Here is a 24807-nt window from a genome sequence, read left to right on the forward strand (position 1 = left end):
GGTGTTTCACCATGTTGGTCAGGTTGGTCTTGAACTCCTGACCTCAAGTGATTCATCCACTTCGGCCTCCCAAAGTGCTGGGATTACAGGCCTGAACCACTGCACCTGGCCATGTGCAAGATCCTTATGCATAAATGTATCAAATATTATTAAGAGAAGTTTTTATAGGCCAAAATCAACAGAGGGATACGTCATGTTCATGAACTGGAAGACTCAACACTATAAAAATATCATTTTCTCCAAACTGATTTTGATCCTAATCAAAATCCCAAAAGAGCTTGCACGCATGCATGTGTGTGCATGTATAACTAAACAAGTTATGTGTGGTCGAAGGCCACTATTCACTATCTACTCTCTCTCTGGCTTATACAGGGACTACGATTGTAAAGTCATAGCATATCTGTGTAATGGCAAAAAAGTTATTTGTTCATATGATTTCATGTGTAATTTATAAACATGAGATGGACTTAATGTATTGCATAATATTTTGGAGGTTTAAAATGTTGCTATTTCTAAACCTAGTTTACCAGGTTTAACAAGAGTTAAAACTCTTGTCGTTGGGGATTTTGTGAAAAATTTAAAAATAATTTATTTTATGTTATAGTCAAGAAAAACACAGTTTTCTCCTTTGACCAAAAAAAAAAAAAAAAAAACCCCAAAGTCATTATAGTTAAATATTGCTATGTCTATAAAACTTTTATATTAATCATATGCTGGCCAGCTGATAGAAAACTGGCCAGTATTTCTGTACAGGAATGCCAAGAATAAAATTTCATAAGGCCTTTACTTCCAATGAAAAATAATAGTTTATTATCAATTTAGAATGTATATTGGGGAATTTAGATATTAGGAATTTTTAATTCAAATAAAATTTTAGTTCTTTCCTTTGAGGTAGAAAATTATCATTATTATTAACACTATTAACTGTACCTTGGCAGTTGTCTTATTTATTAACTAGATTCCAGATCTAAATATCTTATGTCCAATCTCCTCAACTACAACCCCAAAAGCTGCCTTAAACAGTTAAAGAAAAATTTTTCACAGACCAAATTCTGCATGCCTTGTAGTGGGATGCATAGAGGTATGTTATATCAATGGTGTGCTGGAGTTTCCGTAAACTGATTTATGAGAACCAGTTAAGAGCGTGTCTTTCCAACTCCACATTTAGTGACGTCATATTGATAATTTGAAATCAGTCATGGTAGACAGGAGTAGTTATGCCACAGAAATGGGTGAACACAATAAATCAGGGTTTGTTGTTGTTGTTTTACCTGGAAGAGCTGTCTGTTAGACATTACCAGTATACAATTATGTTATGTGAAGAAAAAAAGAAAAGGAAACACGGAAGTGGTTTTAGTTATAGAAAGGCCATGGAATTTGAAAATGGAGTTCAGAATGACTTGTCAGATTCAGAATTGGAAAATATTCAAAGTTTCATATATTTATGTATTTATTTATTTAAAGACAGAGTCTCTCTCTGTCCCCCAGGCTGAGTTGTGCCATCTCAGCTCACTGAAACCTCTGCCTCCTGGGCTCAAGCGATTTTCCTGCCTCAGTCTCCCAAATAGCTGGGACCATACGTGTGTGTTGCCATGCCCAGCTAATTTTTGTATTTTTTGTAGAGATGGGATTTCGCCATGTTGGTCAGGCTGGTCTGAAACTGCTGACTTCAAGTGATCTGCCCACCTCGGCCTCCCAAAATGCTGGGATTACAGGAGTGAGCCACCGTGCCTGGCCGTGTGATCCTATTTTTGATCAAGCATTTGAAACCTTTATTTTTACAGACTTCCCCAAATCAAATTCTCAATTTAAGTCTTTTTAACCTTGAACTAACTTTGAGATGTTCCACAGGGTTCTAGAACTTTTCAAATGATGTGTAAAAGAAGTATTAAACTGAAGTAGGCTTATTTCATACATTAAATTATATGAGAAATATTGTCAAATAAGAAATGTTTAATCTTCTTCGAGTTATATTTGTATGGATATATTATTAATATGTGCTCCAAAATTGTAGGAGATTTCAAAAATTATGATGTTATAAGTCATAATTTTGGTTATTATGTTCCAATTTTGTACACCACAGGAAAAAACAAATTTCCTTGTCAAGTGGGTCACTACAGACCCTCATCAGATTTTGAACCATGGCCATTTTAATTGTTGCCTTGTTGCCTGCAGTTAATTGCTTTGTTCTGATGCTTTTCTGAAAGCTTTTTGCAAGCAACTATACTCTTACAGCATTGTATCTTCAAGGAGGTTCATGAAAAGAATGGAAATAATTCTGACAAGTTCAGGTTTCTGATAACTGAGATATTATTAAACTGGGTAAGAATTTCTAAAACTCTAGTGAAAAAACATGGGGTTGGGCATGGTGGCTCACACCTGTAATCCAAGCACTTTGGGAGGCCGAGGTGGGCAGATCACTTGAGGTCAGGAGTTCATGACCAGCCCGGATGGACAACATGGCGAAACCCCGTCTCTACTGAAAAAAATACAAAAATTAGGCTGGTGTGGTGGTGCTGTAATCCCAGCTACTTGGGGGGTTGAGGTACAAGAATTGCTTGAACTCAGGAGGCAGAGTTTGCAGTAAGCCGAAATAGCACCACTGCACTCCAACGTCAGCAACAGAGAGAGTCTCTGTTTCAAAACAACAACAGCAACAATAACATCAAAAACTGATGGGTTTGTGAAGCTGCTAACCAAGATTAAACAGAGCAAACATTAATTACATTAGACTGAATTAACTGATGAAGACAACATATGAGGTTTTATGGCTTTTAAAAATTTGAGCCAATGCTGGTTCTTTTTATGTTTTGTTTTTCAAATTTAAGGAATTTCTTTTTCTTTTCAGCTATGTACAGCTTACAGCAATTTGATAAAGTATTCTTTTGTACATAAAATGGAAACATTTGCTTTTCTTGCCTACTTGATCTCTCCAAAGTTCAGAAACTATTGGTGAGTATTCTTATTTTTATGTCAAATATGAGTATTTACATAAGTTCAATAAGAATTTAACTGTATCCTTTAACAAGGTACAGTTGAAATATTGAATATATTATTACTAAGGCTTTGACTGGAATGTCATATTTGAAAATGTGCATAGAATGCCTGGCTTCAGGAGTTCTCAACCCTTCAGAGAGTGAGTAAAAAGTTGTCACTTCTTGGCAGGCCAGAGAACATCAAGATATTACAAGATATTACTGTAGGCAAAGTCTGATATCTGCTTTGGTTTGACTTCCTAGTGTCAAGAGGTTTTTAAAAGTCCAAATTTAGCTTCCTTGTGAAAATTTACAGCAAAGCAAATTTAAAAGGAGTGAGCTTATGTGGCTATTCTTGCTATACTTATGTAAATATCAGGCCAAGTTTGAGGCTAAACTTATTTTACAAACGTATTGGTCTTACCATGATTATCTTTAATAAAAACGGGGGTGACTGTAGAGAGAAAAATTATGTTTCAGAAGAAAAGTACAGTACATCTGTTATTTGATTGTAGACCTGTTTATTGCTTTTGAGTTTTAATGATCTATCTGTAGACTGGATTCCAAATTCTTTCTAGTTACCTCTAGCATCTGGGTACAACTCTTCAACAAAGAATAAGAACTGCTCTGTTCCTGAAACCCTATGGCCAAAGTTGGACGATTCAATATACATTCCAAGGGACAAGTCTCATGCCTGATGTTTGAGCCACATAGATAGTTTGTCAGAATGTCTGATGCCACAACTGAAGATACTCAAACTGCAAACTAGGATAAGTCGCTGACTTCATGCTGTGGATAGCTTATCACAAAACCAGAGGAACAAGACTCCATATCATAGTAAGACTCTTACCCTTCTTATTTTTCTTTAATAATTTTTTTCTTTTATATTTTGTAAAGATGGGGCCTCACCATGTTGCCCAGGCTGGTCTAAAATGCCTGAGCTCAGACAATTCTTACCCTTCTTAATTTTTCGTTATTTATGCTTACCTCTTTCACTTGACAGGATAATGCTGTAGTTAGAATTTCAGTCAGTAGTTTTTGTGAGTAACTTAACAAAGCATTGGATCTGTCATGTCAAATCCTTTTTTTTTTTTTTTTAAAGAAGTAGGGTTTTGCTATGTTGCCCAGGCTGGAGTGCAGTGGCTATTCACAGGCATAATCATGGCACATTACAACCTTGAACTGGGCACAAGAATCCTTCCACCTCAGCCTCCTGAGTAGCTGGGAATTTAGGAATGCACCACCGTGCCTGGCTCAAACCTAAACCTTTACAGGACTTAAGAGATCTTTGAGTATACCTAACGGGTAACATTAGCAACATTCCTAACATGATGTTTGTTCAAATTGTACTAGTGGTCTCTTTTACAGAGTTAGTACTCTCTGCTTTAATCTGACATTTTCCTGTGTTGCTAGATGATAGAATTGCTGCCTACTATTTACTGAACAGGGAGGAATCTGTGCAGTTGATGACACTTCTTGTTGCACATAGATAAATACATAGGGTATTGTGGACATTCAGTTGCAAAAAGTTAATGATCAGGCTACTTGGTTAAAATGGGTAGATTCCTCATCTGATTCATTCTTTGATCTATTCAATTTTAGGTGGTTCAATTCATCAAGACCCTGGCTTAGGAGCATACTCCAAACTCTTGGTAATATCTTCCTAATAGTTATACAAATAGTCTCCCTGGTGCATTATGTCATCTTAAAAAGTTTTAACTTTTTGCAAACAGCTATCTGTCGAATATCAAATGGTTTTCCTTCAGCCCAAAGAAATGCATTTGCATGAGAACACTGTAACCTACCAATGACAGGTTGAGAATGGAAACCCAGAATGATGGTAACTAAGAGTAGTGTTAATATCTTTCGTTTTGATCTTAAAATTTTTTTTTTATTTTTAAATTTTCATTGTTTTGTGATGGAGTCTTGCTCTTGTTGCCCAGCCTGGAATGCAGTGGCGTGATCTCAGCTCACTGCAGCCTCAGTCTCCCGGGTTCAAGTGTTCCTCCTGCCTCAGCCTCCCAAGTAGCTGGGATTACAGGTGCCCGCCACCATGCCCGGCTAATTTCTTGTATTTTTAGTAGAGATGGGGTTTTACCATGTTGGCCAGGCTGGTCTCAAACTCCTGACATTAGGTGATCTGCCTCTCTTGGCCTCCCAAAGTGCTGGGATTACAGGCATGAGCCACTGCACCCAGCCAATGCCTTTAGTTTTGATCACACTCTCATCTGGGGGAGAACCTCATCAAAAGAGGGAAATTGTTAAACAAACAGAGGAGGTCATTAACTCCTGCACTAGGCCCCAGCAGATTAGACTAGAAATGATAAATGGAGTCACCCACACTCACCAAATTAAAACTGAGTTATTATCTGGTCTTCCATGAAATCAAGAGGGACAAATAGCTTAATTTTTCTAACAGGTCTGTTGCAATCTTCAATTGGCATGATAATGAAGTTCCTCTTGTTTTAATCCTTATGCTAAAGAGTGATCTGAAGTAAACTGGTGTTAACCAATCAGTTATCTCTCTATTATTCTGTGTCCCTGTCCCTGTGTTACAAGGAAAGTAACTTTGAAATGATCTATCTCTTTTTGTTCTTTATGTCTGCCTTCTTCAGCTCATTTTCTATCTATGAAGCCAACCTCCTCAGCCCAACTCATTGGAACACTTATTCTATTTTATGGGATGGAGTGTTGCCTGATTCTAGAATCACAACTAAGCCATTTGAAATCTTTAAACTGAATTTATTGTAATTTTATCTTCTGACACTACCTATTACTCTGTTCCTAGGAACACAGATCTCATGAAAATTGTCTGTATGTGATTACCAATTTTTTATTGCTGTATCTGGCATATAGCTATTATTTCTACCTAGTAGTTTTAGTGGCATTTGTTTCCCATGTGGTTTCTTCAGGAAGTTTATTTCCAATATGTCCTTCATTTCTTTTCTTCATTCATCTTCCTTTAGCCTTTGTTTGCTCTATGAGAGGAACGTAGACTCCGGAACTAACAAAGGAAATAGAAATGTACAAATAGTATTTCCAATACAAGAGTCCATGTGACCTTTAAGAAGAGTCCAAGCTCAATTGGCTGAAAAGTTTTCTGTGGGAAAAGCATTTTCCCAAGGTCAGGAGAGTTCAAAGAACACAGCAAACTTTGTGGAGCATGCCAATTAATTCTGTAAAAATTGTTTTTGTGTGTGTGCAAAGACATAGGGCTTGGCTGGTCATTCTGGTCTCCAGATGGTCACAGGATGCAGCCAGTAATGACCATGGAACATCCTGAAACTGATTATTAGTTTAATCAAGCAACATAGTCTCATTTGTTTGCATGTACGAGAAAGTTTGACAAAAATTTTGACTATGCTCTCTGTCATCCCTACTACTACTCCACACTAAGTGACCATCATTTTCTGGCTGGATTATTGTAATGACTTCCTAACTAGTCACCTCTTTAACAATCTTGCTTCTCTGAAATCTATTCACAGTGCAGCTGGAGAGGTCATTTTAAAATCTACATTGGATTTTGTCACTCCCAGCTTTAGAAATGTCCTTCGCTTCCCATGGTAGTTAGAATAGCATGAAAAAAGCTTTACCATGGCCTGCAAGCTCCTGCATGGCTGGCACCCCACCTCTCTTCTCCATTTGTTTTTTCCACCATCCCTCAAATTTCCAGCAATCTTAGGTGGTTTCATGCCACTGTCCCTTTGGCCCAGTGCCCCAGCCACAGGGCTTCTTGTGGTCCCTCAAAAGCCCACCCAAATTCCTTCTTATCCTAGGGCTTTTCCATGTGCTCTTCTTTCTCCCTAAAACATGCTCCTCCTTCATAATTCAGTGCTACACATATTGTTTGAGGTATCTCTTTAAGGGTGGTAGCAGGCAGCCAGCAGTGGTCACTTTTACCTGGCCAGGCTGGTAGTGCTCCATGAAGGAGGTGATTCTCAAGCTTGAAGTTGAGGGAGCATTCATAGGCAGACAAGTGGGACAAAAGGGTAATCTCAGCAGAGGGAACAGACTAGATTAAAATATGGAAGGCAGGAAACGATTGGGATAAAAGTAATGATGACATTTGTTAAAATAAGGACAAAAGACTGAGGAGGAAGTTTTGAGAGAAAGATGAACTCTGCTTCTGTTGAGTTTGATTTCTCTGGGACTTCAAGATGGAGAGAAGAATAGGCAATTGGATATGTGGGGAAGGATTTGGACTAGTTGTCTAAAAAGGTAGAGGAGGACATGTAGATCTAAAAGTTACCAGCACAATTTCCCAGGGAAAACTTTTAGAGTAATACAAAAAGAAACACCAACATTTAAAAAGCAGGCACCAGGCCAGGCATGGTGGCTCATGCCTGTAATCCTAGCATTTTGGGAGGCTGAGGCGGGTGGATCATGAGGACAGGAGATGGAGACTATCCTGGCTAACACAGTGAAACCCCGTCTCTACTAAAAATACAAAAAATTAGCCGGGCGTGGTGGTGGGTGCCTGCAGTCCCAGCTACTCAGGAGGCTGAGGCAGGAGAATGGCATGAATTCGAGAGGCAGAGCTTGCAGTGAGCCGAGATTGCACCACTGCACTCCAGCCTGGGCGACAGAGTGAGACTCCATCTCAAAAAAAACAGGCATCAGTAATGAAGACAAGAAATGGTCAGAAGAGTTGATGTCTCTGAAAGCGAGGAGGGGGAGAGTTTCAAGTTATCCATAGCAAAAACATAGATAATTTAATGTGAGAACTAAAAGGACTTTAAGGTATTTAGCAATAGGAAAGTCATGGATGAGCTTTGCCAGGGAAATGTGGGAAACTGAGATGTGAGGAAAGTAGCTGGAGATTGGGGAGAAACTGGAATATCAAGAAACGTAGCTGGAGATTGAAGACCATTCTTCTGTGGAGTTTGGCTGTGAAAGAGGAGAGAGGGAGCAGAGGAACAGAGTGGTTCCTGTGAACCCCTATGAAGTGGGTACAGAACTATGATGTGGGTACAGGGTGGAGTTAAATTGTTTTATTTGTATGTTTTAGATTAGAGAAGGCTAATGGTTTTATAGGCAGAAGGAAGGTAAGATTGAAATATGATATTTGAGAAAACAATTTATGAAACAAAATATTGCAAGAGAGGGTAGGGAATCTGCTTTTGAAACTAAGAAGAATTTAGTAGAGGAACAAACTCTGAGATGGGTAGAAAAGAGAAAAGAGTCACGGCCTGGTTATGCAGCTGTTGTCTGCAATTTTCCTCTGTGAGGTAGGAGCTGTGGCCACTGCTAAGAGGCTAGACAACGTGGTAAGTTGCTGCCTCATCTCAGCAACTTAGCTAAGATACCTGTTGGTACAAAATCATAGTGGTTTAACACGTCAAGGGTTCATGGCTATGAAGACTGGGCCTACATATAAAATAAAATATTCAAGGCTGTGATATTCCTGCAGATGTGTGCACATGGTCTGATCTGGTCTCTCCTGGCCCAGCAATAGGGATGCAAGGCCAGAGAAGATTTGAAGGTCAAGGATGTGAAAGTAGCTGCAACAGCAGGTGAGATCCTCTCTGAGTGTAAATGTCAGACCCTCACAGTGACTGACTATCAGGCCTGGATACTACCTTTTTCTTTTCAGTAGAGTGATTTAGGAATCAGTTACAGTCCTAGGGACTATCTGATAATGCTTGTCTGTACCTCATATTTGAGCTAATAAACATTGTCAAATAACTGTTTAAGTTTGAATGGAGTGAGAACTTTTAGGGAAGGGTAATGCATGTAATTGCCTATTATCATAATAAAAGGCTATGCTGCACCTATACTTCTCTCTGGGGAATAACAACTAAAACATGTGTTTTAAAAATATATATCCAGTGCACTTCGCATATGTTTATCAGGTATATTTGATTTAAATCAAAAGACTTTAGGTGGAAGTAATTCTTCACTTCTTGTATCTGTGAACATATAATTATCTCTTTCTCCTTGCAGCAGTACTAACACTGCCTTCAGTGTTTTGTAATCTAAGTTTTTGTTATTTTGGCCTTTTTTCTTTTGCCTCTAACTTTTTGTCTTTGCTTACGTTTTTCTGCTGAGTTAACAGCGTCCCAGGCACAAAGTAAGCACCAGATAAGTACCTGCTGATTGACTGACCCAAATCCTAAAGCAGGATGCTTTAGTCTCAGGGTAGAATCAGGAAAATGATGTTGCCAATTTAAACCTATCTTCCTGGTGGCTTCAAGCCACCCATTCATGGCTAAGTAGTGTTTGTGTGAGCAACTGCCTTGCAGCACTGCTCCAAGTGGCCATGCTCTTGCTATTAGGACCATAGAGGGTAGAATTTACTAAAGTATAGAAATGTTTAGCTTGGGTTTTCTTTCTCTCTAGTTGCTAATCTTAATTAGACTGTCATCCTAAAAGATCACAGGTGCATACCATTTTCATTTTTAAAAAAATACAGCTTCATTATCAGTAGCAAAAATTCTTGGGATGAGGCCCTGGGTTAAAGCTATAAACACATAAAGAAATTGTTCAAGGCAGCTACATTTGAACATCTATTTTTATAGCCCATTAAAAAGAATGTTGTAGGTATTTCCATCGTAAGTAGTAAGGCGAGGTCTTTCTCTTTTTCACAAAGCCATGCCATCTATTACTCTGCAGTGTTGTATTTTAAGCAGTGTCTAACTTAAAATGTTACTGATTTTTCCTAGAGAGTTTTTATTGTTCTGATTAATTTGTACTTTTAAAACCTTTGCCTGCTGTTTCATGTGCAAAGGTTTTTTGAATTGTGGATAAATAATGTCTGAAAGATCATAATTTCCCACAGGAATGTATCTATAATAGAGTGGCACACAGAAGAGAGGAGGTTCTTGTCCTCAGGGAGTTTATCTTCCAGTTGGGAAAGATATAAAAAATAAGTAAAATGATAAATAAATAATTTTAAGTTGGGATAGCATTTGTACAGTAGTGCCCCCTTATCCATAGGGGATAAGTTTCAAGACCCCAGTGGATGCCTGAAACTGCACAGTAACGGATCCTATATACACTGAAATGGAATGGCTGTATCCCCAACTAAATGTCATATTGAATTGTAGCTTCCATAATCCCCATGTGTTGGGAGAGGGACCTGGTGGAGGTAATTGAACCATGGAGGTTCAACAACATTCTGTTGTAGTGATAGTGAGTTAGTTCTCACAAGATCTGATGGCTTTATCTTTTGTTTGTTTGTTTGTTTATTTGTTTATTATCTATTTTTAGATGGAGTCTCACTCTGTTGCCCAGGCTGGAGGGCAGTGGCACGATCTCAGCTTACTGCAATCTCTTCCTCTCAGGTTCAAGCGATTCTCCTGCCTCAGCCTCCTAAGTAGCTGGGATTACAGGCTCCTGTCACCACACCCGGCTAATTCTTGCATTTTTAGTAGAGATGGGGTTTCACCATGTTGGCCAGGTTGGTCTCAAACTCCTGACCTCAGGTAATCTGCCTGCCACCTCAGCCTCTCGAAGTGTTGGGATTACAGGTGTGAGCCATTGTGCACAGCCATGAGATCTGATGGTTACTGATGGTTTTATAAGGGGCTTCCCCCTTTGCTGGGCACTCATTCTTCTCCTTCTTGCTGCCATGTGAGAAAGGAAATGTTTGCTTCCCCTTCTGCCATGATTGTAAGTTTCCTGAGGCCTCCCCTGTCCTGTGGAACCGTAAGTCAATCAATTTTCCTTATAAATTACCCAGTCTTGTGTATGTCCTTATAGCAGCATGAGAACAAATTAATACAGTAAATTTGTACTGCAGAGTAGGGTGCTGCTTCAAAGACACCCGAAAATGTGGAAGCAATTTTGGAACTGGGTAACAGGCAGAGGCTGGAACAGTTTGGAGGGCTCAGAAGGTTGGAAGATGCAGGAAAGTTTGGAAATTCCTAGAGATTTGTTGAATGTCTTTGACTAAAATGCTGATAGTGATATGGACAATGAAGTCCAGGCTGAGGTGGTCTCAGATGGAAATGGGGAACTTGTTGGGAACTGGAGTAAAGTTACTCTTGCTATGCAAAGAGACTGAGGCATTTTGCCCCTGCCCTAGAGATCTGTGGAACTTTGAACTTGAGAGAGATGATTTAGGATATCTGGCAGAAGAAATTTCTAAGTGGCAAAGCATTCAAAAGGAAGCAGAGCATAAAAGTTTGGAAAATTTGCAGCCTGACAATGCGACAGAAAAGAAAAACTTATTTTCTGGGGAGAAATTCAAGCCCAGGGCAGAAATTTGCATAAGTAATTAGGAGCTGGATGTTAATGGCCAACACACTGGGAAAGTATCTCCAGGGCATGTCGGAGAACTTCACCGCAGCCCCTCCTGTCATAGGCCTGCAGGCTTAGGAGAAAAAATGGCTTTGTGGGCCTGACCCAGTGCCTCCCTGCTGTGTACAGCATAGGGACTTGGTGCCCTGTGTCCTAGCCACTCCAGTCACGGCTAAAAGAGGCCAAGGAACAGCTCAGGTCATGGCTTCAGAGGGTGCAAGCCCCAAGCCTTGGCAGCTTCCACATGGTGTTGAGTGTGCAAGTGCACAGAAGTCAAGAACTGAGGTTTGGGAATCTCCACCTAGATTTCGGAGGATGTGTGGAAACACCTGGATGTCCAGGCAGAAGTTTGCTGCAGGGGCAGGGCCCTCATAGAGAACCACTGCTAGGGCAGCGTGAAAGGGGAATTGTGGGGATGAATTCCTCACACAGAGTCCCCACTGGGGCACTGCCTAGTGGAGCTGTGAGAAGAGGGCCACTGTCCTCCAGACCCCAGAATGTTAGATCCACCAACAGGACAGCTTGCAGAGTGCACCTGGAAACGCTGCAGGCACTCAATGCCAGTCCATGAAAGCAGCTGGGAGGGGGGCTGTACCCTCCAGAGCCACGGGGGCAGAGCTGCAAAAGGCCATGGGAGCCTACCTCTTGCATCAGTGTGACCTGGAGGTGAGACAAGGAATCAAAGGAGATCATTGTGGAACTTTAAGGTTTAATGATTGCCCTATTGGATTTTGGACTTGGATGAGGTCTGTATCCCCTTTGTTTTGGCCAATTTCTCCCATTTGGAATGGTGTATTTACCCAATGCCTGTACCCTCATTGTATCCAGGAAGTAACTAGCTTACTTTTGAATTTACAGGCTCATAGGTGGAAGAGACTTGTCTCACATGAGACTTGGGACTTGGACTTTTGGGCTAATGCTGGAGTGAGTTAAGACTTCGAGGGACTGTTGGAAGGGCATAATTGTGTTTTGAATTGTGAAGACATGAGATTTCAGAGGGGCAAGGGGCAGAATAATATGGTTTGGCTGTGTCCACACTCAAATCTCATCTTGAATGTAGTTCCCATAATCCCAATGTGTTGTAGGAGGGACCAGGTGGAGATAGGTAAATCATGGGGGTGGTTTCCCCCATATGATTCTCATGACAGTGAGTTAGTTCTCACAAGATCTGATGGTTTTATAAGGGGTTTCCCCCTTTGCTAGGCACTCATTCTTCTTCCTGCTGCCATGTGAAGAAGGACATGTTTGCTTCTCCTTCTGCCATGATTGTAAATTTCCTGAGGCCTCCTCAGCCCTGTGGAACTGTGAGTCAATTAAACCTCTTTTCTTTATAAAATGTGTGTCCTTATAGCAGCATGAGAAAGGACCACTACATACACTATGTTTTTTTCCTATACAGTCTCAAGCAGGTAGCATGTATAGTGTGAATATATCAGACAAAGGGATGATTCATGTCCAGATTCATGTCCCGTGCAGGACAGACCAGGATGGTGCAAGATTTCATCATGCTATTCAGAATGGTGTGTAATTTAAAACTGATTAGTTGTCTATTTTAGAATTTCCACTTAATATTTTTGGACCACTATTGACTACAGATAACTGAAACGGTAAAGCAAAACAATGGATAAGGGCGGACTACTGTATTTGCTTTTTCTTCCCCATATGTTTCTGTCGGCCTTACCATTTATAGACTTATGAAATGTATTCTCCATCAGAAGGACCATACAGTATAACTTCTAATTGAGAAAGTTAAAAATAAGAAAATGGATTAATGTTGATGGGATTACTGACTTTACCATGTATCTCATGATACATGGTAGCAGTCTGCCTTACAAAACGATGAGATGGGATACCAAATATTCAACTATGATGCCAGCCAGAAGATAACACATTGTGAAGTTGGGGTGCTAGCATATGAAATATGGTGTGTGGTCTGAAGCTGTGACAGTTTTATGGTACTGATGCTTCCATGGCCTGAATGCATGAATTTGGTAATTAAGGGGTAGAACTGGAATGACACCTCTCACGAAATCACATAGTGGCTGAATCACAAAAGTGTGCATCTCACTCCAGTCCCCTTGGGCTCTGCTGGTTTAGGGGGTCTTAGCAGCCAAAGGAAGGTTGCTTCCACAGAGTACCAAGTAAACACTGGCTTAACAGCACTGGAAGCTGAGTTTGCCACTTTTTTATTTCCAATTCTAAAACCACAGGGTGAAAAGTCAAAAAGAAGATTATGATATGACAGAAATGATGATTCTAGCTATAATGGGGAAACAGTGTTGCTATTACACAATAGGATCAAGAAGGGTGTTGGTAGAAATCCAGCAGTCCTCTGGGGTGCTTCTTAATACTGTCAAGTCCAGCATCAAAAGTTAAAGGAAATTCACAGCAACCTAATATGGGAAGAATGATCAAGGGGCAGCTTTTTCAGGATCAAGGTATGAGTAAATCCTTGTTTGAGGGGAAAAGAAAATTAAAATTGATAATAGAGGAGTTGAGTCATCAGTGCAAATACAGCACCAAGACGAATTACAGAAATAAGACTGTAACATCTACCCATATTTTCTTTCATGTACATATATACATCTTAACCGTTTTTCCTACATTGTATTTTTGTTCTATTATTTATTTATTAGTATTGGCTTTTACAAATTAGTCCATAGTTTATAGAATATTGAGACAATACCATGGCACAATTCCAGAAGAACTGGACATCTTCCAGAAAGCCGTATTTCAAGCTGGATGAAACTTCAACTGGTTCCTTTTATATGAGGAAGAATAGTTACTTTAAGTTAAGTAGGAACATTTTTTTTTTCCCTAGAACGTTAAGCATAGGGAGAAGCTTGTAAGTTGGTGTTGAACTGCCAAAAGTTTGGCTTATAGTGGACATTCGTGATTCATTTTGGCTATATGGCAACCAAGTCCCATTCTATACTGTATTTGAGAATTCCCACTCATGAATCTTGGTGTGGGGCAAAAAGAGTCTGTTGCTAAGGAGGCTAAGAATGCCAGACACTTAACAGCTTCTTTTGAAGACAGTATATTGTCATGAGACTTAGATAGGTTCAGAACTGGACTTTAACTAAGGGTGAGTGATGGAAGAAACCAAGAACAGGGGTCTTTTTTCTTGTGACTATGGCTAAGACACTATTAATATTACTTCCTTATCAACAATAAAGCTAAACTTGGTGTGAAACTTTCAGATTTTATCCTGAAATTAGGCTCTCCGGCCCTGCCAGTGAGTCTACAAATTATTCACTATCCTTTTAATAAATTCCTTTCCTGCTTAACTCCAGTTAGACTTGCTAGAAACCATGACATCAACTACCATAGCATTTGTTGAGGCATTTCCCAATATTTTACCACTGTTATGAATTCCTTTTAAAAAATTCTTTTTAAACAACCCCTTTTAAAATATTTATTTTTAAAAGGCAGCCACGGACCTCATACTTTAAAATATTTTAATGTTAAGTAAAATGCATTCATTAACATTACCACTTCTAGGAGCCCCAGGTTGAGGATCACCAGCATAAGATAAACCAAGTACATATTATGCAGCAACGTCTCATTAATTCAAATGAAATGGGAAAGACTGTCTATATCCATGTGAAATACCCACTTTTAAAACAATGAGGTTTTATTAGTTCCAATTACTTATAGCAAGTAATTGTATCTAACTACCATCAAAGCATTACTAGAAATGCTAGAAATCTACCAGAAATAACCAGAAATCTGCCAAACTATATATAGAGAGTACATGTTACTATAATCAAGTTGTATTTTCTTGGAAGGGACCTGTATTATTCAGAATTCTCTCTGTTTCAAATAATTTTTAAAAAATTCAAACTGGCTTAAAAATAAAAGGGAATGTCTTAACACATAGGACTTAAAACTCTAGGGGTTAATCTGGCTTCAGACATTATTAGATGTATGGGCTAAAAAAAAGAGCCAGGACTCAGTCTCCCTCTCTCCACTGCTTGGCTATGCTTTCCTGTGGATTGGTGTCATTCTCAGGCAAGCCCTCCCCCACTTGCTAGCAAGATAGTTGCCAGAAGTTCTGGGCCTACATCTTACCCTTTCAGCAACCTGTGAAGAAAAAGATTTCTTTTTCCCAACAGTTTCCTTAAAAGTCTTAGGACTGCTTCAAATTTTCCAGGTGTGGACCATGTGCCCTTTCTTGGCCAAGGAGATAAAAGTCACTGAATGTCTATATAAGGATCAGATGCCCATTTCCGGAAGCTGAGGATAATTTTAGCTCAACCATACCTCGTAGAAATAGGGGAGAGGTGGTTCAACAAAGAACAATGAGATGCTGTTACCAGAAGAAGGAATAAGATGCTGGCCAGGTGAAAAGACCCATTTCACAAGAGAACCTTAAATTACCAGCGCCACCTGGTGCATCAAAACTCCTCTGAAGCCGGGTGCAGTGGTTCACCACTGTAATCTCAGCACTTTGGGTGGTTGAGGCAGGAGCATTGCTTGAGCCCAGGCATTCCAGACCAGCCTGGGGAACATAGGGAGACCAACCCTTCCCCCTACCCTGACACATCTCTACAAAAGATTTAAAAATTAGCCAGGCATGGTGGTGCATACCTGTGGTCCCAGCTACCTGCGAGACCGAGATTGGAGGATTGGTTGGGCCTGGGAGGCTGAGGCTGCAGTGAGCTGTGATTGTGCCACTGCACTCCATCCTGGGTGACAGAATGAGACTCTGTCTCAAAAACAAACAAACAAACAAACAAAATTCCTCTGTAACACTACTGATGGCTACTGAGCTTCTACTTGTATACTTCCCGTATTGATATATTTTCTATCCTATTCAGCAACTTATTCTGTTGCCAGTAAGTGTTAAAGTTCTTCCTTACGTGGAATGAAAATTTGCTTCCTTGGATTTTAAAAACTTCTGTCTATGCTCTGCTCTATGGAGTTCAGCATGTGCCCATTCTCACTTAAAAATGACACTCCTTACAGTGTTTGAGGTCAGATTTCATACAAATCATGTAGCCCATTTCTCAAATGACTCTTTTTCTCCAGGACCTTTATTATCTTGGACACTTTTCTCTAAGACATTTTCTCATTCATTGATATAAAATATACTTCTATAAAAGAACATACTTGGAAGATAAATAAAACAAGGAAATGGGAGTACACCATGAAATACAAAAATCATTTTATTAACTGTGACCCATCTCTCTACATGCAACCTGATTTGGTTAGAAGAGCAATCCTTGGATGCAGAAGTAAATAAAATGCAATGGCCTGCTTTCTTTTTCTCTTTCCTTTTTTGCCTTGACTAGAGTGACTGTAGTCTGGTTTACCCAAGACAGTCTCAAAGTATCCGTTTTCGGCTAGTGTAATTATTATGGTGCCCCCCTTCTCTTTCAAAACCTTATTTTGGTCACGCTAGTCTTGAACCACTATCTGCATACATTGTCCATAGTTTGAAATAAATCATACCACAAGTTTTGGCTATGTGCCAGAGGTAGTAAAACCTACAACCTGTTCAGTTTTGGATTTCATCCAGGTAAGATGTGCTGATTGAGTCAAGGAGTTTCCATGCTGGACAAGTATGTACTTTTGCTTGATCAGTGCTAGATAATAATGCTTCAAAACATTGTCTAGTAGTCTAATTAGAGGACTGTGTGATATTTGTGATGCTGCCAGATGGAACACGTTCAAGGAGAAGGACAACTATGCAGCCACAAGAAACACACTTTGTGCCTGAAGAAATTATGTTCTATCATCACACTGTTAATCAACTGACAATGCAATTACTTACAGTTCATTTATGCTGCAATAAATGTAATTCTGATATATTTAGAATTACATCTATCAGTTTACTATTTGTTTCCTATTTGTTCAAGCAGTTCTATGTTTCTTTAAAAATGTAAAGAAGACATATTGATCAACTGACTAATGTTTCAATGGCCTTATTTTCCTGAATAGCTATAGGAGTGTCCAAAATAGAAATAGACCACATTCCAAACATGATGTATCACTATAGTGGTTGCAGAGGAAGAGCAGATTGAGTGAGCTATTTGTAAGGGCACCCAGAAAATTTATCACCAAAAGTGAAACATTTTTGAGAGCGAGAGAGGGTGCTATTAATAATTATTCTGGAATGACAGGTGTAAACCAGGACAATTCCAGGCAAACAAAGATGTATAGTGACTCTAAACAAACATGTATTTATTGTATAATTAATTGTTTCCTATTAGGGAACTGTGCACAAGAATTCTGATCATGGAGGCTGACGATAGGAAGCTTGTTGTATTTGCTGTATTAAGTGTGTGCCTTCAGTAATAAACAAGTTCTATGGTTAGGATTTGGTCCAGGCAAATTAAATGTCTAGAATTTACACATCCAGAAATTATAAATGTACTATATCATTTGTAGGCATCAAGATTAGTAAGTATTACATGAATCAGGTCTTAAATAGGTTGGGAAAAGTACAAGTTGTTTTGAGATACCTCAATCTCTCTTCATTCCCATTACTAATCATGAAAACAACACAAATGTTTCTGTTTTCTTCTTGACTTGGGTCACATTCCATTGTGGGGTGATGTAAGAGTTTTAGCCAAGCATAGAATAGTAATGAGCAATTTGGGAGATTCAGTTCTAAAACCTTGCCTTGGGTCACACACAACTAGCACTTAGAATCTAAGAACACGGAACCATTTGACTTGCAAGGTTAATTGTATACCTGTTGACTTTGGGCATATTTTCTAAGGTTAAACTGGAAAAACAAAGAGTCAGTTATGGTCCACTTGTTCAAGAAAAGAAATACAAGCCCATGAGTCTTCTAGTATTTTTCCTATCCCACTGAAATATACAAGCCACCATAGCCTTCCTCTGCAAACAGCTGAGGCCTCTTGACCTCTGCTTCTAAGCCAGTAGTTCCCAGCTTGGCTGCACATTAGAATCATCTAGGGGAACACTAAAAAATCCTGAAGTGTCCAGGCGCAGTGGCTCATGCCTGTAATCCCAGCACTTTGAAAGGTCGAAGCGGGCAGATCATGAAGTCAAGAGATTGAGACCATCCTGGCTAACATTGTGAAACCCCGTCTCTACTAAAAATACAAAAATTAGCTGGGCGTGGTCGCACATGCCTGTAGTCCCAGCTACTTGGGAGGCTGAGGCAGGAGAATCGCTTGAACCCAGGAGGCAGTGGTTGCAGTGAGCCGACATTGCACCACTGTACTCCAGCCTGGCGACTGAGTGCAATTCTGTCTAAAAAAAAAAAAAAAAATCTTGACTCACAAGCCATACCTCAGATCAATTAAATTATCATGTCTGTGGTGGAACCTAGGCATCCATGTTTTTAAAACACTGCAGATAATTCCAATGTGCAGGCAAGGTTGAGAACCATTGCTGTAGTTTCAGCTCCATCCCCAGCTCTGCAACCATGAAGGGCTGATTTGAAGAGTTCTAGTCCAGTGCTCCAAGATGTCTGAAAGATTCAAAACTGAGTTGCAAAGCTAGTCTGACTTACCAGTTCCAGTGACTAAATTTTTAAGAGTCACAGGCTGAAGTAAGAAAAAGAGGAATAATTGGATTCAGATTTAGCCAGGCTTTATTTTATTTTTTTGGACATCTTTTTTTTTTAGACAGAGTCTCACTCTATTGCCGAGGCTGGAGTGCAGCAGCATGATTTCGGCTCATTCCAACCTCTGCCTCCCGGGTTCAAGTAGTTCCCCTACCTCAGCCTCCTGAGTAGCTGGGATTACAAGTGCGTGCCACCACACCTGGCTAATTTTTGTATTTTCAGTAGAGATGGGGTTTCACCCTGCTGGCCAGGCTGGTCTTGAACTCCTGACCTCAAGTGATCCTCCCACCTCAGCCTCCCAAAATGTTGAGATTACAGGTATGAGCCACCACACCCGGCATAGGTAGGCTTTATTTTTAAACCAGAATCACTAATTTAAATTAGCTGTATGGTCTTTGACAAGTTTACATAGTCTCACTGAGCCTCAGCTTTCTGATCTGTAAAATAGACCAATAACACCTGTTGCCAGACTGCTATTATTGCTTTTCTTCTAGTGAAACCGAACAACTGATCCCATTTAACCTGGTTTTGGAAGCTCCCACCTCTAAAAAAATCTGTATTTCTATCTTGAATTCTATTCTAGAACCTGGCCTCTGCCCTGTTGATATGGATGCCTTCTCAATGACTATAATCTCCTCTGACACCAGGCCAATGGTGGGATTCGGCTATTGGCTAACAGATTTTCCTAATCTTATCTCTCCATGCACATGTACCTTTGCGTGCTGCCACTTCTGGATTTCCTGTATCTGGGCTTCTGCCGCTTGACCAGTGGCTTGGTCGAGAACTTCTTTTTGGATATCACTGACACCTGTCGCCCGTAAGCACACATACTGTGCACCAAGTTCCATCAGCCTGACTAGATTTCCTCCTATCACCTCCAATTGTGCTATCACTCAAGTTCTACCTCAGCCCTAAGGAATGTATTGTGTTTATTCATTCAATCAGTGTTTACTGAGCATTTACCAAACCCAAGCGCTTTGTCTCTGCACACAGAAAATGTATACAGTACAGTGGAGGAAGACAAACAACCAAAGGTATAATAAGTACAGTGACAGGGACAATTCTAGGCCTTGACTTTCTCTATATCCTCTTTTCTCATCAAAGATTAACACTTTTATATTGGATTAGGTCAGAAGATAGGATCATTGTTAAAGACAAATTATTATTATTATTATTATTATTTTACTTTGGAGATGGGGTCTCACCTTGTTCCCCAGGCTGGCCTCAAACTCCTATGCCCAAGCGATCCTCCCATTTCAGCGTCCTGAGTAGCTGGGATTATAGGTGCAACTGGCTTTTTTTTTTTTTTTTTTTTTTTTTTTGAGATGGAGTCTCGCTCTGTTACCCAAGCTGGAGTGCTGCAGTGGTGCAATCTCAGCTCATTGCAACCTCTGCCTCCTGGGTTCACGTGATTCTCCCACCTCAGCCTCCCGAGTAGCTGGTATTACAGGCACCCACCAGCACGCCCAGATAATTTTTGTATTTTTAGTAGAGACAGGGTTTCACCACGTTGGCCAGGCTGGTCTTAAACTCCTGACCTCAAGCGATCCACCCACCTTGGCCTTCCAAAGTGCTGGGATTAAAAGCGTGAGCCACCGTGTCTGGCCTTGCTGTATTACTTTCAAAATGGCAAAACCCTCAATTACTTTTGCATTAACCTAATGTGTTGGATACCTGTGTTTTGCTCTATATGATCACTGATTATTAATTTTTTTGACAATTTTTCAAAACTCATTTTCTACTCTTTAGTCTACAGCAAGCACCCTGTCAAGTCTATGTTGGGATTATCTTTGTGTATCTAAAGTGAACTCCATGCTTTTCCTTAGGAACAATTTAATTTGCTGTGTGGAGAAAGTGTCCTCTGGCTCTCTAAGAGTTAACTGATCTGGCTCTATCTGATCTATCTGTGAATTTCTATAAATACTTTACAGGTATGTGAACAAACCAGTGTCAGATAGTAAAGGAATTTGGTAGCCATTCCAGCAATCTACTTTACGTGGCAATCAGTGAGGATGTTATCTTAGCTGCCTTTTTTTTTTTTTTTTTTTTTGACAGGGTCTCGCTCTGTCACCCTAGCTGAAGTGCAGTGGTGTAATTTCAGCTCACTGCAGCCTCGACCTCCTGGGCTCAAGCAATCCTCCCACTTCAGCCTTCCTAGTAGCTGGGACTACAGGTGTGCACCACCACACTTGGCTAATTTTTGTATTTTTTGTAGAGATGGGGTGTCGCTATTTTGTCCAGGTTGCTCTTTTTCTTTTTTCTTCTTCTTCTTCTTCTTTTTTTTTTTTTTTCTTTTAGAGACAGAGTCCCACTCTGTCACCCAGACTGGAGTGCAGTGGCATAATCTCGGCTCACTACAACCTCTGCCTCCCAGGTTCAAGCGATTCTCCTGCTTCAGCGTCCCAAGTAGCTGGGATTACAGCCACGTACAACCATGCCTGGCTAATTTTTGTTATTTTTAGTAGAGATGGGGTTTCACCATGTTGTCCAGGCTGCTCTCAAACTCCTGACCTCAGGTGATCCACCCACCTGAGTGGATGGATCCCAAAATGCTGGGATTACAGGCATGAGCCACTGCACCCGGCTCCAGGCCGGTCTTGAACTCCCAAGCTCAAGCAATCCTCCTGCCTCGGCCTCTCAAAGTGCTGGGATTATAGGCGTGAGCCACGGTGTTCAGCCTTAGCTGTCTTTTTACTACCATCCCCAGCCTCTGCTTATCAGTTGTGAGTTTCCTCTGTGCCTTTCTAATTCTCTTTCTCTGTGTTTTCTTCCAGCTCCTTTATGTTACCCACCAGAGGGATGAAAGCGATTGATTCTACCAGAAGCTATTGAAAAATGTATATGGCTTTTAGTAGTCATGATGATGATGATGATGATGATGATGATGAGGACAATTGTTTTGGCATTTTCAGATTTCAGAAGCAAATTGCTGCCTCCTGGGCACTCTACTCATGGCCAGTTAACTTTAAAGTGGTCCTGTTTGCTTTGTGGTGGTCGGGGGTGGCTTAGCAAAAATTACAAAGGAATAAAAAGCTAAATTTAGCAAGTCTATCTCTACTATGTTGTGTCTAATCTTCTTGTGCTGGTTTCCTAGAGTGCCCTCTGCTGGGCCCAACCAGGTCTTCTGACTCCCATGAAACCCATGCCTCAACTGTCATCAGAAACTTACTATTTTATGTCACATGCCATCAGAATCCTAGCGTTTGCTTTCCAGATTGACAATGAACCCAGGTAAACTAATCCATGTTAATGTGTGAATGTATTTTATCGTATAAATGGGAAAAAACCCAACGCCCCTCTCAGTCATTTAAGTGTACATTTCCACAATGACCTTATGGATGTACGACTTCTATTTAGTATCTAACTCTGGTGACTAATGCTGAGAATGGAAGCCAGGAATCTGGGGAAGGCTATGCTCTGGGAAATCAAAGGGGAATATATTTTCCAACAGACAGAACCTTGTGGCTCCCCTCAAATTACACTGTGTGGGCAGCTGTCTACTCAAGCTATCTGTATGGCCAAGCCCCATGGAGGTAATTTTCACCCTGTCAGCCAGAAAAGAATGAACATCATTGTTTACTTTTAAGTTTTTATGAAGAATGCCTTGAGCTCTTTAGATTGTGTTATCTAAGTCTTAATAGTAAGGAAGTATGTGCCATTGTTTTGGGGATTAATTTATCCATAAAGATAGGTATAGGTTGTACAGTCATTGGCTTGACCTCTGCTGCCCTGTGTACTTTCTTGTCTACTGAAATCAGTTGGGCAATTCTTGTCTGTAAGCACGTTTCCCAAGAACTGGTTAGAGCCAGTCTTCATAGGAGGAACCTATTATGAAACCAGCTCCGAGGATATTTACTTTGCTCAAGATCTACTGAATGCTATGCTTACTTGAAAATGAAATTGCTTTCTTTTAGCTCTGACCCAGCCCCTTGAAAACCAGCGACCCTTGGGATTCAGTTAGAATGAGACAGAAAGGGGAAATGATATGCCAGACCTGATTGACATTTTTCTGTCAATCAGGCTCAGTGACAAGCTTTTCTTATTGTTTAAACTAGTATTTGCATAGTTGTTGAATGTGTGTGTTTCAAGAAGATCAGCTAAACTGATAACATATTATCAAGTAAATAAGGCACCCAAGATTGGGAACTTGGAGGACATAGCACACATTTTTTGAAGGCCCACCTTTTTTCTTAAAATGTAATGTGAAATTTGTATCTTTCTATTTAACATATCCAGGTCTTATTTAAGACAAAGATAACTCACATAGTTGCTTTCCAGTTAAGTTATTTAATCATCCAAATCCTCAGTTAAATAAATGCTCCAGTGAGAAACATTGTCTTATGGCTCCTGATCTAAAATTATGCCTCCCCGGGAATGTATGTATCTAAATTTGAGAAGCACAAGCTCGGAGAAATAGTGAAGGAGAGAATCCAGTCAGAGAAAAATGAGTGTGTACTGATGGTCAATCTGTAGATAAGGAGGACTAGTGTAAGTTTTGTTGTAGATGACTTTCATAGGAGAGTGGCAGTGGCATTTGATGTTGAGACCTAGTACATAGTTGTACTGAGATGAAGATGTTAGGATTATCTAGATAGAGCCAGAAATGAAAAGAAAATAACCTCAGAATATGGAATCATCAGGATGGCTGTGAAAAAGGCAGAAATGTGATAAACACTAATTCAGACTTCTTGGGCTCCTTACACACTTATAGAAATTGTGGATGCACAAAGTAAATGGTATGGCATGTAAATAAAGAAGAAAATTCTGCATATTACTTTTGGCATAATAGCAACTTCTTTCTACTTTGTGAAATTCAAAAATAAATATCCTTTTAATCTAGAGAGTGCTATATACTTTTCCTAACTAGTGTCTTACATTTATTATCTATAATAAATATTATCTGTAATATTATCTACAATAAATATCTAAAATAGTTATTTATAAAATAATATATAATCTGTAATTATACAATATATAATTATTTATAGGATACTTATTATATTTAATAAATATTATCTATTAATATCATAATATCTATAATTATTACTTCAAAAGTTTATTTAAAACTCAGAGTAAGTTTTCCAATGCAGTCTTCTTCTTAGCACTGAGATTTTCAAACCAGTCCCCAGAGTGTATTTAACACACAAGGCCTCTGGAAGAGGTCTGAAGTAAGGGGCTTAAGTATCTACATTTTTAGTAAACACACTTTGATGCAAGTGACCTGGACAACACCGTTAGAAACAGTATTGTAAGAGGTTGAAGACTCTTGGGATAAGGGCTGGAGACTAAGGACACCACTTGAGAGCCTGGGACAGGGTTGCACAGGGTTGTAGAACTACATGAAGTTGCTTGTTTAGTCCATAATTCCCCTCTCTGCTACTTGGTATCTCTCCCAACTCCCCAACAAAAGTAGATACCTTGGCAGTTAGATGGAACCAACTAACCAGATCTCATGGAACCATGGTAGACACGTGACCTAGGCCAGGCCAACTAAATATTTCAACTTAAGAGTTTGGACCTGGGACAGGAATACCAGTTAACTACTGGTTGTTTGAAATGAAGAGATTCCCCGGAGCTACAGGAAGCCAGGCCTCTCTTTTGAATGGACCGGCAGAGAACAGCACACATAGAGGAAGAAGGAAAAACACACAGGGAGAAGAGATGAGGAACCATGGGTTGGAGATGGGGAGGGAGAGGGAGAAGGAGTAGAGGAGGGAGGGAGAAATAGAGAAAACCAGCAAGAAAGCCAGAGGGAAAGAATTTTCCCTAGAGCTTATCAATTTGCTGCTGTAGATGCTAGTTCCTCCTGTGGTCTGAGTGTGTTTTCTATAAGATATTTTTGTATCTGTCCAGTAAACTCTTCTGTCTCGCTCAAGCTAATTTAAATGTGTTCTTGGGTGAGAGGACAACCAGGAATTAAGGGGAAGCACAGCTATAATGAGCTGTGTCTTATTCTTGTGACTGCTTCCTCCCTCCAATCTTTCTCCATTCTCTCTTCCCCTTTCTACCCGGATTTCCTCAACCAAGATTGTTAGGGGAATGAAA

Source organism: Macaca thibetana, chromosome 6, assembly GCF_024542745.1.
Source record: "Macaca thibetana thibetana isolate TM-01 chromosome 6, ASM2454274v1, whole genome shotgun sequence".
Classification (NCBI taxonomy): Eukaryota; Metazoa; Chordata; class Mammalia; order Primates; family Cercopithecidae; genus Macaca; species Macaca thibetana.